Source organism: Dipteris shenzhenensis, chromosome 1 (assembly GCF_047967505.1).
Source record: "Dipteris shenzhenensis isolate YYH24624 ecotype China chromosome 1, Dip_SZ_1.0, whole genome shotgun sequence".
NCBI classification, from domain to species: Eukaryota; Viridiplantae; Streptophyta; class Polypodiopsida; order Gleicheniales; family Dipteridaceae; genus Dipteris; species Dipteris shenzhenensis.
This window is the reverse complement of record NC_141596.1, coordinates 30,739,689-30,758,250: the sequence shown is the minus strand read 5'-3', so window position 1 is coordinate 30,758,250 and position 18,562 is coordinate 30,739,689. Positions and strand designations below refer to the sequence as shown.

General features: G+C 45.1%; 1 protein-coding gene across 5 annotated transcripts in view; it reads left to right on the top strand.

Moving 5' to 3' along the window:
* Positions 1–638: 638 nt before the first annotated feature.
* LOC147905687 (B3 domain-containing protein Os07g0679700-like) overlaps positions 639–18,562 on the top strand; it is a 53,523-nt gene continuing 35,599 nt past the window's right edge. The window contains exons 1-2 of one of the 5 annotated variants that reach the window (XM_087374046.1): positions 1,167–1,809; positions 2,041–2,262. The gene's annotated coding sequence lies outside the window, so the exon portion shown is untranslated. Of the gene's footprint in view, positions 1,107–1,166; positions 2,263–4,578; positions 4,621–18,562 lie in introns of those variants that run through there. The other 4 variants (XM_087374037.1, XM_087374063.1, XM_087374029.1 and 1 more) reach the window with 4 other exon arrangements.

Sequence of the window (18,562 nt, the reverse complement as noted above, 5' to 3'; positions counted from 1 at the left end):
CATACATGTGATGCATGCATGCGCGACCGGGGGGAGAGAAATGAGGATGTGGTCAGGAGCTCATGTAATGATGATGGTGGCGAGGGAATGAGGGGATTGGGATGCACGTGGAGAATGAGATGCATACATGAATGCATGCATGGAAAATTGAATAGCGTTGGATTTGGGGGAAAAAAAGGGGAACAATTATTATATAATAATAAAAATTAAAGGAATATGTATAAAGAGGGAGTGACCGGGGGGGGCGGTAGGGGGACCGGATGACAGGCACGTCAGAATGGCAGAGGGTAGTCATATGCAGGGGGGGAAGGGGGCCACGGGAGGGGGTGTTGCCGCCTACCGGGCGGTACGCCGCTCGATACGGAGAGCAAGTGAGAGTAAGATTTGCGTGGATATTCTACCACAGTTTGCCTTCTTTTTGCTCGCAGTCCACATCCCGTTGTGGGAATCGCGGACCGTTTTGTGTCATTCCCTGAACAATTCGGTGTTACTCTTCGTAATCTAGCTTGTAGAATCGGCTTAGCAGAAGCCCTTTCTCCCTCGGGAATCGCGATCCCGCTGGCTTTCGCTGTAGAATTCGGTGGTAAAGTTTGTAATCTAGCTGGGAGAATCTGCTTCTCAGCGGGGGGCTTTTCTTCGTGTGGTTTGAAGCTTTTGCGCTTGATTGACCAGAGTGGCGAGGGCAGATCGTGCAGGAGACGACTTGGGTCTTTGAATTAAGTGTACGTCGGGGTCGCGATGCTCAACCGGGACTGGTGAGCGCGAGGCTGTCGGAAGAAGACAAAATTGAGCAGTTTTGGGGAGAGAGAGAGAGAGCGCGCGCGCGCGCGCGCATTTAACCCTGGCACGACAGGAAGCAAAGCAAGAGGTTTTTACTGAGGGATTCCGCAACGAGAGAAGGTAAGAAAGGTGCGAGGGAGGAGAGAGAGGGGAGTTGCAGAGAGAGAGAGAGAGAGAGAGAAACGTAACGACGTTCGCGGTGATGCTGAGCATGCACACGCCGATTGCGTGCGTGCGCGGCTGGCCATGAGACGCATGCATGCATCGACATCGACAACAGCTCTGGAGACGCTGGTTTAGTAGTGCGCCTCCAGCTGAATCAAATCGTAAGTTCTCATTTTGTTCTGCGAGAGAAGGAGAAAGTATGCGAAAAGTGTGTTCGCGCGCGAGAGAGAGACAGAGAGAGAGAGAGTTTTGCCGAGATCGATCGGTTAGCTAGGAGCTGAACTGGCGATTGAGTAGGGAAATAGCCCATGAGCTCCTGATAGACGGCTTGGAGTGCGTGTGTGTGTGTGAGAGAGAGAGAGAGAGAGAGAGAGAGAGAGAGAGGCGGGAGGGGGGGAGCGAAGGAGGCAGGGGTGGTGTGATCGCCAGAGAGGGTACACGCCAGAATGGGCACTCTCCCTGCTCGCAACGTGCATACTCTCACAGCAGTGCGCTGACATCGCACGGCGTCCTTCCCAGTGGCGATCGGCGTAGCAAAGCTGCTCGCCATTCCTGCCCCTACCCACCATCATTTCCGCCATCTTCCCCTGTCAATCTCCCCCCCCCGCCCCTCCAATTTGCTGCCTTGATTTTCGTTGCCCACATGCTCGAATCCCGCTCTGTTGCTCGTACCCCATGCACGGTTCTGCAGCTCGTTGTCGAAAGCAGCAGACAATAGAGCAAACTTAAGAGTGTTTAAGAGTTCACTCGAAGCAGTCTTCGGGGGGGTGGTACCCATGATCAGACGCAGCAGTCGCTCGTCAAATTGGAGCCCACATGAATTTTGCGTTTCGGTTGAATTGCGGATCTGCGTAAATCCCATAGGTGCGTTCAACAGACTGTCGCAAGGAAGAATGAGGCCTTTGATTATGTTACTTGCTCAATTGATCTCCTCAAATTTCAACTCTCAAGGCTTGGAATTCATGATCGCGGGGAAGTTTAGTAGAGCATAGTAGCCTGTTTGAAGATGCGTCTTTGTTTATGATGCCGGATACGGCAAGGCTGAGTGTCACCTCCAGCATTCGTTATACTGTCCAGACCGTCTTATTTCTGTAGTTCCACTATTGCTTCTATGAACCGACGAATTCGGGCTTCTGGCTCACATATCACATCCGCAAGTCAGTCTGTGGCAGCCCAAAAATGTGTCGAGCTTCCACCATATGGCGGAATCCATTCATCAAAGTTTCTCAGCAATGTCAGAAAAACTGAGCATCCGAATTTGAATTTTCTTCATCGTGGCTTTGAAGGTTTTTTGCTAAGTCGACAACGAGTGATATGGTAAATCCATGTTTTCAATTCCTTGCTTTATTGAAGCAGCCTTGCTAATCGAACCTGTGACCATCTTTATCTAATTTGCATCTCTGAAATTGTTCCATAGAATTGAGTTCATCTTGTTCTTGGAATGGTTAGCTGTTATAGGACTCATAAAGGACGACCACCCAACTAGGATCACACGTAGCACCGATGCATATGACAGCGGGTCCTAAATGTCAACGCTGTGGGCAATGCCTAGGTTATTGAGCTTGCAAGCGCTGGCTAGCTGCAAGAAGGCAGCTTCGGGGGCAGCTTTGCTCAACCATGAACCCATAAAAAAAGGATGACTGGAAGGGGCGTCTGCACATTCCCGTCGCTTTCTCGTCTAAGCTTAATGACAAAAGTGCCTATCCTAACAGGAACTGAGAATAATGCATCTTGCCACTTAGGCAGTGCCACTGGCCAAATTACCACCGAGAAGCAGTACTTCTGAATCCACTGCTGCAGTCTGGGGTCCACCTCAATCCAAGTAGCCTTTTCTTTCTCCTCGCTGTTTCTTAGACTTCCAGTCAGAAGCATATTCAGCGTAACTTTTTAGTCCAATGGAAACAGTTGATTAGCGGCAAATAATTGAGAAAGTAGCTGCCCCCCAGCCTAAAGTGAGACCCTCAACTGGGCCACGAGCAAATAACCATGCCAAAGCACTCCAGCAGCGAACAGAAGAGGTGCAATGATGAACAGATTGTCATAAGGTTGAAGAACCAACAATATCAATATTGATTGAGACAGCTCCATTACTATCATCATCTGCAAAAATCTAGGGCCAAGCCTGATCTTCCAAAACATCTCAAGAACGAAGTCCCAACTAAGGAGGTCATAAGCCTTGTCAAGATTAAGGCTGAGCAAACCTATAGCTTTTTGAAATTTCTGCAGCAAATTTAGTCCCACAAAATGAATCCCCATATGCAGGACGAAACAGAGACGGCAGAACAAACTTCATATGGACTGCTTAGTGCTTTTGCCAAAAAAGAAAGAAAGTGAGAGGTCACCATTCACCAAGCTTCAGTTGACTACCTTCCATGGGTATAATTCTCATGAATCCATGTCGGCAGAAGCCCCCATGCCATCAATCATTTCATTGAGTAATTAGATTGAAGGCAGTGTTAGGAACTGTATGGTCTCATCAGGAGATATGTAAGCCAGTACGAGGAGTTTGACAAAAAACTTGTTCCGATAACCTTGTCTTCATGGAAGTTTTAAGGAGATTCCAGCTACCTGAACTGTATTAAAAACGTCCCAAGATTGGTTTTGAGCGTTCGCATTCTTGAAGGTGGCAGGCATTGAAGACAATAAATCCTGTCAGATTAATCTTTATGTCAGGGAACCCCCTCATGGCCTTTCAAATTTTATCCACTTTATAAAATGGAGATTCTTAAAAGATTTCTATATGTTCTTAGATCGTTGCTTATAGGCTATCAGAAGTCCATCAATCTGTTTCTGCATTGCAGCACTTTTCTTCTGTATGACTATAATGTAGTTGAAAATGGGAACTACCTATACAACCAATGAACTGTTTGATTCTCACATGTAAGTCATGTCAAGTAGGATGATCAACAGTTGTCTTGCACTTTCTGAGGACAGGATGGCCAGTCAATGTATGGTAGGTCTTGCACAATGTCATATGAAAACTCTATTATACAATATGTTCTTTCTTGATTTTTAATTTGATCCATTTCTCTACTACCAGTCTTCTCATATATATAACTGGAGGGATTTTACAAGTCTACGTAGACATTGAAAAGAGAGGGATCAAAACGTTTATGGTAGGGGGGCTTGCTACACATGAAACATGAAAAATGCTAAAATAGAGGAAATCCCTATAATCAATAGTAGTTACTGAAGCGAATCCAATTTGAAGATTCAGGTGTTGGAGCCAACCAATCTTGAGGAATGTGTATATAATGCCCTCACGGTACGAGGAGGGGCCAATGCCTAGTCTAGTTGTCAGAGCCTCTATTAAGGCTTTATGGTCTTCTTGTATAGCTGTGTGCAGCACGTATGAAGGTCGTAACATATAACCACGAGCAAGACATTGTTTCACATGATAGCAGGGTATTGAAGATGACACAATTTTTTCTTTCAGTTCCTAGCTAGGGTTGTTTGTTATGTGATTTTTTTCATCATCTCTATCAGTGATTCTTGAGAGTGGTGGAGCTGGGCATACAGGGGATTTGTGCACTGGGAAATCCAAGTCCTTTAGATGGACTTGTCACCTGAATGCATTAAATTATGTAGACATGGAAGAGGTATCATGGGTGTGTCAACTGAAGGCTTATTTTGCACGGAGGCCCACTGGATGTTCCTTTGTTTACCTAATGAAGGGTAAGTTCATACAACTGCTGCTCCTGTTCATGTTGCTGCTACATGTTTTTGCTTTCTGTTTCTAGCCAGGATTCCGACTTTGTTCTTTATGCATGTTTTTTAGATGGTTGAAGGTGGCCATATAGGGCATTTGTGCACAGGGAAATCCCAGTCCTTTAGCTGGACTCGTCACCTGGAAAATCCAATGCCGTAAAAAAATGTAGACATGGGCATGGCATTATGACTGTGTTGTAAAAGGTGTTTGTCAGCTCAAGGCTTTTTTGTGTACACGACATCATTTCCTGCCTTGTTAGGCGAGTTGAATAGAGGTAGACAGGGTGAGCCAAATAAATCAACAGGTAAAAGAGAACCCAGAGGTCGACTGGAAATTTTGCCTAAACCCTTTTGGTATTACAACGAATGGTGTGAGACGACCTTTTTTTTTGGGTGTTCATGAAAGCAGGGGTGAAGGAGAGCATAGGTGATCGAAAACCAGAAAGCCAACGCCATTCTTTTTTATTTCACTCCACGGAAGAGCTTCCTTGCTTTTTGAAAAACAGATCCTCACCCTTTAGGCATAGCTCATCAAATTCCGAGTATAGAAACTCCTTATCTCCAACTCTCTGGATTTCTCAAAGTTGACCAGAAGTCAACACTGACACATCGCCCCTATATTTGTGCTAATCACTCTACCCCCCCATACATGGGTGTTTGGCCCAACATAGTTCCTTTTAATTGCATATCTCCACGACCCTTTACCTGATTTGCATGGGAACAGTTGCATTTGAAAGCTCTTTCTACACCCCACCTCCTCTGGACTCCGTAGTGGAGGGGGTTACATGAGCTACCTATTTTCAGACTTTTGCAAAAGACAAAGTTTTCATATAACATTTCTCCCTCTTGGCTGCCAAGAATATACACAGATTTGGCAGCCAAGAACAAAACCAGCAACTCACAAGACTGCATAAGTCCTCCAAAGTTAGCTGAAGACTCACATTTCAGCATTGTCAGATATCTTGCCTCACCTTAAATCACTCTTGCAAATCATAAGTACCATTGGCATTACACTTTTGTGACGAAAAAAGGTCATTCCCATCTTACCAAAAACTTTTTTTCTAACCGATGATCCAACCGGTTATCATATTTAAGACTAAACTCCCTTCTGTAAAAACTTCAGATTTTAACTGATCATCCAACCTGGCCTTCATGGCTCTTTGCTGAGCCTCATCAGAAGCATTGCTTCCTGCCTTTGCTCATCCAACTTCTCCAAAGCAAATAATCTGGCTACATTTGCCCTTGTTTCATCCAAATCATGTCCTGCTACTATGTTCAGAGTAGTCAGTTCCAATTCAATTGGAAGGATTGCTTCTGTCCTGTACACTAAATGAAAAGGAGTAAAACCTGCAGCTACTTTGTGTGTAGTATGGTAAGCCCATAAGGCAAAGGGCAGCCACTTTTCCCTCTCCAATTGAGAGTATTTTGATTAATTTTAGCTATGATATTACACAAAATACCATTGGTCTTTTCCACTCTACCACTGGATTGAGGATAATAAGTAGAAGAGAATCTGTGCTTCACAGATAGCTTAGATAATAAAATTTGCAGTACATTCTTCCTAAAGGCTGGTCCATGATCTGTAAGAATTTCTAGAGGGCATCCAAAGCGAGCACAAATATTATCTATGAGGAAAACAGCTACAGACTTGGCATCACACTTTATGACAGCCTTTGCCTCTGCCCATCTTGTGACATAAGCAGTTGCAACTAAGATATAGTACTTTCCATGGCGAGAATGAGGAAGAGGCCCCAAAAAATCCAGCCCCCATTTTTCAGAAGGCCCCAAAGCTTGGATGGGTGATGTCCTTATGCAAAGTAGGCCAAAAATACCCGGCAGCCAATACTTTCCATGCTGTACTCTCATGAGCAAAGTGACCCCCACAAACATCCTCATGACAATTTCCATTACACGCTGAGATTCTGTGGTTCCAACCACTCTATGCAAGACTCTATCCTTTCCCATTTTATATAAAACATCCCCCAACAAAGTGTATGGTTCAACCTTCCTCAGTAGCTTCTTTTTAGAATCCTTTGACAAGTCTTCGGGAATCGTTCCCTCCTGCAAATAATTCTAAACATCCCGTAGATCTTCTAATCCTGGATCAAGAAGTAAGACACATGCTGATGGCTCCAATGCTTCCTGGGCTAAAGCATCAGCCTGAGCTTTTTGTTGCCTTGTTATGTGCACAAATGACTTCACTTCCAAATCTTTACATAAACCCTTAGCTTCTTTTTGCAGGGGTTTGAGAGCCTCATTATGCACTCGCTCTTGCATTTGAGATATAACCACCATACAATTAACCCTTTGATTGCTCTTTCTTGCCTGCATTTCAAACCGTAAATCAAGGCTGCATATCCAGCCTGATTATTCAATCAAGGCTGCATATCCAGCCTGATTATTCGACTTCCCAATATCTTTGCCATCAGCAACAATTTCTTTTCCTGCAGGATCACACAAACATATCCCAATACTTCCTCTTCCGGTCTTCCTTTGGAAGGCTCCATTAAAATGCAAGGTATACATTGACTCTATTTCTTCTTGGATTGGCTGTGAAAGTTGATCATTTGTTTGTTTGTTGCTATTCTTTTTAAACTTGATCTTCTATTTCCTCTGCTACTTCCCTCCCAGCAGCCAAAGTAGCCCGAGTAGAATGCTCTGTCAAAAAGGTGACGTGAAACTCCTGCAGTTCAGCCAGCCATTTAACAAATCTTCTAGTGGGATTTGACTTCTTCACCAAATAAGCCATGATCACTGAATCCACAAGGAAAACAAAGGGCTTAGGAAGCAAGTATGATCTGAATTTCTGGACTGCATACATCATTGATAACCCTTTTTTCTACTTCTGAATACCTTAAATGCATCCATCAATCGTCGACTGGCATAGAAATTTGGCTGCATAAATCCTTCCTCTCCTTTCTGCAGCAAAATTGTAGCCAATGCATTTTCGGTACAGCTTAGACTAACAAAGAAAATTTTATCCCAATCAGGGGGCACAAGCACCGGCCCTTCCCTGAGCATCATCTTCACTTCATCAAAGGCTTTTTGAGCCTGATCTGTCCATTCAAAAGCAGTCTGCTTCCTTGCCAACTGATGTAAAGGATGGAGCTTTTGTGCTAACTGTAGGAACAAAGTGGAGACAGGTTGTGAACACAAGTGAGCAAGAGTGCACAGACAAGAAAGCTCCAATAGAAATGTTCAAATGAAACAATACAAGTACTTGGTATATATAGTACCCAAGTAGTATTGGTCAGCCATAGGGTTGACTTTATGCCTACAACACCATATCTTTGTAATCTCTTATAAATCCCCCCTCAAAGACATGGCTAAAAGTACCCTGGAAACATCTCAGGTGTACCCTGTAGTACCTCAAGTACCATGGTTGCACAAATTCATCTAGATGGATATGCAACCTATGGGAGTACATGAAAACATTGTCATTGTGAATCACTTCACAACCCCCCTTGACATTGTGAGAATGTCTCTGATCCCCAAGTCATGTCGATGTCGTAAGAAAAGATCTATTGACAAGGCTTTGGTGAAGATATCCGCCACATTGTCCTTAGGTGGACAATAGATGAGATCAATGAAGCCATCAGAAATACAATCCCGTACATAATGATAATGGTTTTCAATGTGTTTCATGCGAGCATGAAAGACAGGATTGTTGGCTATGGCAATGCAACTCTGGCTGTCATAGAAGATAGAGTTTGCTTCGCCATCCTGTGCATGATGCAAGTCATGCAAAAGCTTTCTTAACCGCATTAACTTCGTAGTGGCTGAATTTGCAGCTTTGTACTCTGCTTCACTGGAGGAAAGAGAGACTCGCTCTTGCTTCTTACTGAGCCATGAGATACAGGCTGAACCCAATGAGAAGCAATAGCGAGTAGTGCACCGTCTGTCATCAATGTCCCTTGACGAATATGAGTCGGTAAAACCACTCAGCTTTAGATCACAATCTGAAGCATAATGCAAGCCAACAGAGAGAGTGCCATGGACATATCTGAGAACCCTCTTTGCTGCATTCCAATGTGTGATCATGGGACAATGCATGAACTGTCTCAAAAGCCCTGTGGCGTAGGCAATATCAGGCCGTGTGGAGCATAGATATATCAAACTACCAACCAACTGCCTGTACAAAGTGCCATCAAATTTTTCAGCAGTATCATGCTTACTCAGCTTGAGTCCCTTTTCCAATGGAGTAGCCACAGGCTTACACTTCTCCATTTTAAATTTCTGCAACAACCCCTTCGAATACTTTGTCTGTGACATTGAAATCCCATCATGGGTTTGCCAAAATTCAATGCCAATACAATAGTGCAATAGGCCCAAATCTGTCATGTCAAAGTTGTGACATAAAGCGCACTGCACTGCTGTAATTTGCTGCAAATCACTGCCAATGAGTATGATGTCATCCACATATAGTACCAACATGACCAATTCTGATTTTTGCTGCAAAACATACAGATTTGGCTCTGTATGAGTGTTGACGAAGCCTTGGGACAGCAAAAACTGATGTATCTTCTGATACCACGCACGAGGTGCTTGCTTCAGCCCGTATAGAGCCTTCCTGAGCTTGCATATCTTGTGCTCTTGTCCCTTCACCTCAAAACCTTGGGGTTGATGTACATAGACCTCCTCTTTAAGATCTCCATTGAGGAAAGCGGTCTTGACATCCATTGGTACACTGACTAACCATAAAACGCAGCAAGAGAGATGACAGAACGAATGGTAGTCATCTTGGCCATTGGAGCAAAAGTCTCCTCATAATCTATCCCCTCCTCTTGTGCATACCCCTTGGCAACCAAACGGGCTTTGTATTTCTCAACTGTGCCATCTGAATGGTATTTCACCTTATAAATCGATTTCGTGCCAACCACATTTTTCCCAATGGGCACATTAACCGAGTCCCATGTGGCATTCTTCTCAATGGATTTAATCTCAGCATCCACAGCTTTCTGCCATGCCGGATTATGCTGAGCATCCTTGAAGCTATGAGGCTCATTTTTATATTCCGTCACTGAGGTCATCAAAGCAAAATTGACCTTTTTCTGATTTTTATGAGTGCTGGCTCTGGTTTTCCCCAAAGTAGGCTGATCCTTAGCATCTTGAATGGTCAACCTTGCCAGGGTATCTGTTCTGAATATAAGTGGCTGTCACAACTGCTTCTCCCCAAAAAGCTAATTTCAGCATGCATCTCATCATTTCCATGAGAGTATGTTCTTCCTCTCAGGGAGTGGATTCTGCTGTGGTGTGTAAGGGCATGTCAAGTGATGTTTAATCCCATGCTACTTCGAAAATCCCTGAAATGCATGTGATATGTACTCTCCTCCTCTATCTGAGTTGAGTATTCCAATTCTAGAAGTGGTTTGGTTCTCAGCCATAGCTTTAAACTCCTGAAACCAATAGAACACCTCAGGTTTTTCCTTCGTGACAAAAAGCCATGTGAACCTGGAGAAGTCATCTATAAAGGTCACAAAGTACCTTGCTCCTCTATGCGTGGGAATAGTCATGGAGCCAGATACATCACTGTGCACTATCTGCAACACTCTGGTTTCCTTGACCCAATTCTCGCCTTGTTTACTGAATGGCAAGCGATGCAATTTACCAAGTGCACACCCCTCACACAGTTCATTGGCTAGTTGCTGTAGTTTTGGCATTCCTTGAGTCATATTATTGTTGTACAATGCCCTGTGATGGACATGTCCAAACCTAGCATGCCATAAATCAGCCTGGGAAGTGTTTGCTACAGCGAATACCTTCTGATCAGAAGGCTGAGCATCAAGCTTGTATAAGCTTCTGTCATATGTGCCTGTTGCTACAACCTCATACCCTTTCTTTGGATCCTTGATCCTGCAATGGTTATCTTGAAATTCGACCAACATATGTTGATGATGGGCAATGTTTGAAACTGAAATCAAATTTTGCCTCAAATCTAGAACATACCAAACATCTCGGATATACGTAACTTTCCCATTATCAAGCTGAATGGAAATGTGCTCAACTCCGATGATGTCTTGAGAAGCATCATTGGCACATGTAACCTGTCTGCCATGAACAGGTGTGATGCTCTCAAACCACTCATAGCGAGGAGTCATGTGCTTAGTAGCACCACTGTCGATATACCATGTATCACTTGCAACAAGGGAAGCATCCCCTGATTGATTCTCAGCATTCAAGTCCCCCTAGCATCCATCTTCTCATTAAATGCAGCAAACAAAAAATCTCTATCACCTTGGGCAAGATGAGCTTCACCACGTGCATTTGAAGCACGAGTTTTAGTGGAGGCAACAAAATTACTGCTAGAGCTGTCCGTTTGCCTCTTCTTTTCATTGGCAATTCTTTTCTGACACTTTGCGATGTAATGCCCTAGCTTCTTGCAATAATTGCATTTGCCCTTTTTTTTATTTTTGCTTGAATTGCTTGCATTCCCCTCCTTGGGCTGAGTTGTATGGCTGTGTTTGGGCTCAAACTTTTTCTGAAATTTGCCCTTTCTACCCATGGCAAGCACTTGCTCACCCTGACGAGAGGATTTGGCAAAATTTGAGCATCTCTCCTCTTCCTGCAACAAAAGCCCAACTAACTCATCGAACGAGAGTGGGGTGCCCTGAGAACAATGGTCAATGAAGTGACGAATGTGCCATATGAGGGCGCTAGGCTATTGAGAGGAATAGAGACGAGCTTCTTGTCTTCTATTTCCTCATCAATACTTGCGAGCTGATCATGTAGATCAGTGATCTTGGCATGATCAGTGATGGCCTGGCCTTCCTACATCTTGTGATCCTTGAGCTGATTTGTCAAGGCAATGGCTCTTGCCTCTTTCTTAACCCGATACATGTTTGCCAATCTTTCCCATGCTGCCTTTGCATCCTTGCACGACTTGATAGTCGTCATAATGTGCCTCTTCACATTTGTGGCAATCAAAAACATCGCTTGGGCACTACGACGGTCAAACTTCTTCTGCTCCTCCGTCGATGCTATGGGACTAGCAGGAGGGACTGTAGCAGTCTGCTATCTGCCTGTAGTTTGACCCGAAGAAGCTGTGCTGGATGTAGATGAGCCTGCTGGCCTCACCGCATCCCCATTAACAATATCCCACAAACCCTTACCAACCAAGATGTCCTTAAGCATGAATGACCACAAGGCATAGTTTGGTCCATCTAGCTTGTCACCCTCGGACAAATTGCCAAAACTGTCTGAAAGAGTCGACATGATGCACAATGGGATACCCACAAGCTGCAAATGTACCTGCAAAAAGAACTGCAAGTCCCAAAAGTGCAACTGGTTGCAAATGCAAAGTACGACTGGCTGCTCTGAAATGCCACTGACTACACAATGCAATCACTGCAAAAATGGCATCAACCAATCACTGCACTTTGCTGCAATCCCAAACTGAAAATGCACAACCCAAATCTGAAAGAGTGCACCCACGAGTGCTCAAATGCATCCAATGGAGCTCAAAAGCATCCACAACTGTAAAGTAACTGCAAATGCACCCAACAATGCAAAGTATCTACAAATGCACCTGAGAGTGCAAGAGTATGGGCTGCCAAACAGTCTCGAAGCAAAATACACAGCTCAAAACACTTCCTGGAAGTGCAACTTGGCCCGAACCACTTGCAAAACAGTCCACTGACTGTGTGGGCAAGCCAGAGATGACAAAGGAGCTGAAGTGAGCTGTTTGGAGCTAAATGAAGTTGTCGGGAGTACTTCTGAACACACAACACGTGTAGAGAAGAGCCTGGAGCTGCTGGAACACACCCAAGAGGCTAGAGCTGAAGATTTGAGCAAAAATGCTTAAAAAACAGTCGAAAACTGCTCGAATCGCCTTCTAACAAGTCGTACGGGCTCGAAATCAGGTTCTGACAAGTCGTATGGACTCGCGGCATTGTCACACAATCATACGGACAAATCCGTATGCACTGTACAGACGAAAAAAACCAATTTTTTTTTCGCCTGAAATGGTGCGGGATAGATTGGTTTATATGCATGTTGCTCCAAAATTTCGAAAAACGTCAAAATCGGACCTCAAAAGGTCAAAAAACAGCCGCTGGACTATTGGAGCTACCTCAAGCGAAAGCTGGAGAGCTGAATGTGAGAACCAGGAATGCGCACTGGAGCACCAAGCTTGCAGGAGTCTAGAAGCAAGCACGGGAATGGGCTCTAGAGATGGAAGGGCTCTGATACCAAATGTAGGAACAAAGTGGAGAAAGGTTGTAAACACAAGTGAGCAAGAGTGCACACATGAGAAAGCTCCAATAGAAATGTTCAAATGAAACAATACAAGTACTTGGTATATATAACCCAAGTACTACTAGTTAACCATAGGGTTGACTTTATGCCTACAATACCATATCTTTGTAATCTCTTACACTAACTCCCATAAAAATCTCCCATAATAAGTAGCTTTTTCCACAAATGTTTTCAATTGATGGGCTGTCTTTGGTACAGGCATATCATCAATGGCAGTCACTTTTTCAGAATCCATCTCAAGTCCATTTTGGGAGACCACATATCCCAATAACTTTACTCTATCCTCTGCAATGTGACATTTAGCTGGGTTGAGGTTTCCTTGTGCATCATCTATCCGTTGTAATGCCAGACGCGTCTTTTCCAAATGATCTCTCTTTGAGCTGAAATTCAAAAGTCATCTATATACACCTGTATGAACTCGCCCAAGTATGGTTCAAACACTTCATTATAAACTGCTGGAAAGTAGCAAGAGCATTCACCAATCCAAATATCAAAACTCTATATGCATGAGTACCCCAAAGTGTTATAAAAGTAGTTTTCAATTGGTCCTCCTCCACAATCTCAATCTGAAAATACCCGAAATACCCATCACATATTGTATATCTCTCATGCTCTGCCACTTGGTCTAATATCTCATCTTGAAATGGAAGTGGATAGTAGTTCCTCTTTGTACATGCATTCAGGGGACAAATATTCTCCATTTCTTCCCTTTCTTCGGGGTAACAACCATTGTTGAGGCCCACTTTGACTCCTTCACAGGGTAAATAAAGCCAGCCCTTAGTTACCTTTCAATTTCTGTCTTCAAAGCATCAGCTTGAATGACTCCCAACCTCCTGATCTTTTGTACTACTGGCTTAGCATTTGGCTTCAGCTCAATCTTATGCTGCACCGTAGTAACTCTTCGCATCTGCCAGTAATCTGTAACAAAAAGTTGAAGGAATCCATCTAACATGTCCAAGTATGCCTCTTTTTCTTGGCAGTCCAATTGAGGATTCAGCATCTGTACATTTGCTGCCCTTTTTCCTGATCTGATTACTTCTTTCTCTTCCTCTTGGCAGGCCCTTGGTGCACCCAATGTGATACCAAGTAGTTCCACAGTTCGAGTCTTGGAACCACCTGAAGTTGTCTCCTATGTTCTAGTATCATATTCATCATAGCTTGTATAAGAGGATTCTTTTGACTCCTTACTTCCCATCGCCTCTTTTCTTCCATCTTTCAAGCTCTATCTCACTCTCTTGGCGTCATCTCTGAAAATCAATTCCCTCGTGGCCCACTTTTGCACTGCTCCAACTTGACGCAGCCAAGGCCTTCCCAATATAATCGGATATTCATTTTTATCTGGCTTGGTTGGAAGAACATGAAAGGTGCACAAAGTTGCCACATCATATACATCCACCCTTACATTTGTGATAGCCCCAGAAGCCCTTGCTCGGGAATTGTCTGCTATCTGTACCCTGTATGGAGAAGGAGCATTACTCTTCAGGCCAACTTCATGCGTAGTACGCTTGCTGATCACATTAATGGCAGCACCACCGTCCACATAAACATTTTTGACAGGCATACCATTAACCGTGGCTGCCACTACTGGAATCTGATCTTTCACATCAATACTCACTTCCTTGGGTTCTGCTCCCCCCCTCTTCTTCCTTGGCTTCCGTGTGCTAGCTGCCTTCATGAATTGCTGTCTCAAAGCAGGGCCAACAGCAAGTAACTGGGGAATAGTAATGTTTGCCTTCACTTCTCGTAAATCTGAAATGATATCATAGTCCAGCACCCCCTGGGCCCAATGAGAAGTCTGCTAAACCCATCTTTTTCCTGGAGGGTTTCCTTTCTCCTTCTCCTCTCATATACTTTCTCTCTATGGCCTTCATCAGTGCCACTATTCATCTCATCCTCATGACTACGCTTCTCTGCAAACACTTCTACTTCTTTCCCTTCACTCTCCTGGATTTCCTGTTCTGCATCCAACAAAGTAACCTGCCTATCATTCTTTATTTGCAATCTGGGACAGTCATACTTTACATGTCCTTTTTCATGGCATTCAAAGCAAATGATGCTACTACGATCTCGTGGGATCCTTGGTTCCATCCTATGGATACTCTATGGTGGGACCTGCACAAGATGTAGTTTCAAGTCATTAAACTCAGCCAGCATTCTCTCCATGTTCTTTTCCGACTGGCTGCCACTTGTAGAAGGTATATCAGCTGCTTGATTCACCGCACACTTGATGCTGATGGGTTGATGCAGAACCCCATTGATGGGCTAACGAACTGATGCTGACGGGTCTCTCTCTGACGAATAGGCTGACAAAGCTTCACTGACGGCTGACAGCTTCATGCTTCCCCTTTGTGACCACAGTTGCCTCCATGCTCACCACACCATATGTGAGATGATCTATTTTGTTTGGGTGTTCATGAAAGCAGGGGTGAAGGAGGGGATAGGTGATCGAAAACTTGAAAGCCAATGCCATTCTTTTTTATTTCACTCCACGGAAGAGCTTGCTTGCTTTTTTAAAAACAGATCCTCACCCTTTAGGCATAGCCCACAAAATTCCAAGTATAGAATTCCCTTATCTCCAATTCTCTGGAACTCTCAAAGTTGACCAAAAGTCAACACTGACACATCACCCCTATATTTGTGCTAATCACTCTAACCCCCCCCATACATGGGTGTTTGGCCCAACATATTTCCATTTAATTGCATATCTCCACGACCCTTTATCCGATTTGCATGGGACCAGTTGCATTTAAAAGCTCTTTCTACACCCCACCTCCCTCTGGGCTCCATAGCGGAGGGGGTTACATGAGCTACCTATTTTCAAACTTTTGCAAGAGACAGTTTTCATATAACAATGGTAAGTCTTTGCAAATTTTGCAAGTCTTCATCTTGCCGCTACTGAAGGTTTAGTTGTCTACCTCCTGAGTGTTTCCATGCCTTTGCTGCCCCTTAGAAATCTTCCCTTACCTTGCAGGGTACTATATCTTTGCTGCCCTTTCTTTCTTTAGCCCCCACTTGTGAATACTCTTACACTTACAATCTTCTCAATGGTTACCCTTCAACGTCATGCATCTTCCTTAACTTTGTTTAGACTATTTAATGTGTTTCCCCCTCCCCCCCTCACATATGTGCACAACGAAGGTTGGATATAGGTTGGGGAAAATACTATCAATTTGAAAATGACTGTAGGCACAGTGACACCCGGAACTGAAAGATGTGGAATATGTTGTTTGATGCATATGTGGTTCAAACAGTGCTATACGGAGTAGAAGTATGGGGAGGCAGCATCTTTCTATCCACATGGAATGAGATTGAAAAATTGCAAAAAGCATTCCTACGACAACATCTAGGAGTCAAGGCTACTACTCCTTACTCAATGCTCTTATTGGAAAGGGGCAGGAGGACAATTGCATTTCATGCACTGATCAGAGTGATGCAGTATCTAGTGGACATGCAACAAATGCCAACAGATAGATTACCACACAGAGCATGGACAGCAAGTATGAAACTTCAAAAAAACCATAAAAGCAAGATCATCTGTATAGGATGGGGGACAGACATAAGGAAATGGTTCAGCAGATGGAAAGTGGAATCATACTTAACTATGCCACTTGAAAAAGTCAATCTACAAGAATTCCAGTTGTCCTTACGATGCACCCGACAGGCTCAATGGTTGACAGCAGAAAAGAAGACAAAGTTAGAATACTACCAAGATTAAATAAACCCCCTATGCTGGTCATCATTCATGACATCAGATGCCTCTGCTCAGCCATACATCAGCACTCCCACCCTCTTCTCTATCGCAGTCATCCGTCTTTTTTCGTATTGTCGAAAATTCTTGACCCTTCCACATTGAAGGAGATTTTTGTACTGATGATTAGGTAGGTCCCTGGGTCATTTTTGGCCCCCTGAGGACGATAGTAAATTCTACTTCTACTTCTACATACACCCACCCCTCCCCTCCGCCATGCAACCCCTGTGGTGTAGCAAACCTTTTTCCAGCATGATGCAGTCTTCTCTTTGCAAACATGCAAACCCCCCACCCCCCATTGTGCCACCCCTGTGATGTAGCAATCCATTTTCCAGCAACATAGCCCCCTCCCCCCCAAACCCCACTCACCCCTCTTCCCCTCCTTTCATGTCCGTGAATTCCTTGGTGTATGGCAATTCCCTTTCTAGCATGATGGAGTTTTCTGTCTCGCAAATAGGTTGAGCCCCCCCGCCACACCTTCTCCCTCCCCTTCTCCTTTCCCAAGCCTCCTCAACAATTTGTCTGATATGCCTATTCAATCTTGTCTAAGAATGCCATTGCTGTTGGAGACCACATCTCAGAGATCAGCTAGCGGCTGCTGCTCCCCAACTACCTTGCTGCCCCCTCTCAGCCTCCTCCTGCCTCCCTCCCTGTCCCCCTCTCTCCTCCCTCCTCTCAGCCCCTTCCCCGCCTCACCTCTCCCTCATCCCTCAGCCCCTCTCCCCCGTCCCCTACCTCGCTGCTCAGCCCTCTCTCCCCCGCCCTCTACGCCCGCCCCCTACCCCCGCCTATCAGCCCCTCTCCCCCCATCCCCCTCCCCCGCTTCTCAGCCCCTCTCCCCCGTCCTCTACCCCCTCCCTTGCCCTCTACACCCGTCTTCTACCCTTGCTCCTTAGCCCCCCCTGCCCCGCTCTCTACCCCCGTTCCCCTCCCCTACCCCCTCAGCCCCCTACCCCCGCCTCCCCCCCTTGCCCCTGCAGTCCTCCTTCCCCCACCCCCTCCCCCCGCCTCCCTCACTTCTTCTCCCACCCCTCTCCCCTCCCCTCCTTCATCCTCTCTCCCTTCATCCTCATCCTCACCCTTCTTCCTCCCTCCATCCCTCTTCCTCCCTTCATCCTTACCCTCCCCCTTCATCCCCTCCCTCTACCTTCACCCTCATCTCGGACCCTCCTCTGCCTTCACCCTCTTCCTAAGCAGCTTGTTAGTCGGACAATGCTCAACAATGTTCAAATCAGCCTTTCCGCCCTGATTGATGATGGCTTTTCCTTCAGCCAATCCTCGCCCGCTTCCACCGACCCCACGAAAACCGTCACATTCTCAAAAGATGAGTTGCAATAAAAAAAGATACAAAGCAGGAGAGCTCGACATTGCTCTTTGCTCGCATCCATGGGTCCCACCCTTCCAGATTACAAGCCATTACGGGGGATGACTTGTGTGCTGAACCAAAAAGTCATCACCTAATGAAGGTCTCATGTGCGCTGTAAACAAAGGTCCAAAACGAGAGGCTTTAGCTGATGGTCCTGGGCGAGAGATGGAAGGTCTAAAGCCTCTCGTCCTGGGCGAGAGATGGAAGGTCTAGCAACACGAGAAGTGGTAGGATGTGAGGTAGAACGTGAAGTAGGTCCAGTCGAGGTGGTGTTAGGAGGTGCAACACCCGTGGACTTTTTAGGTCTTTTCCTTTTTTTATTCCTTGGGCAATCTTTGGCAAAGTGCCTAGGGGTCCTGCAAATCCTACACTGATCCTGTCTCCCAGCGATCTTGACTCTATGCTTGAAGGAGGAGCCATCTGAACGCTGGAGCATGATGTGGTCATCCGTAAGGTTAGGGTCAGTGACAATGACCCTAACATGTGGTACCCCGTCCGATCTGACTACCTCTACTGTGGAAGAAGGCATCCTAGGAAAGGGG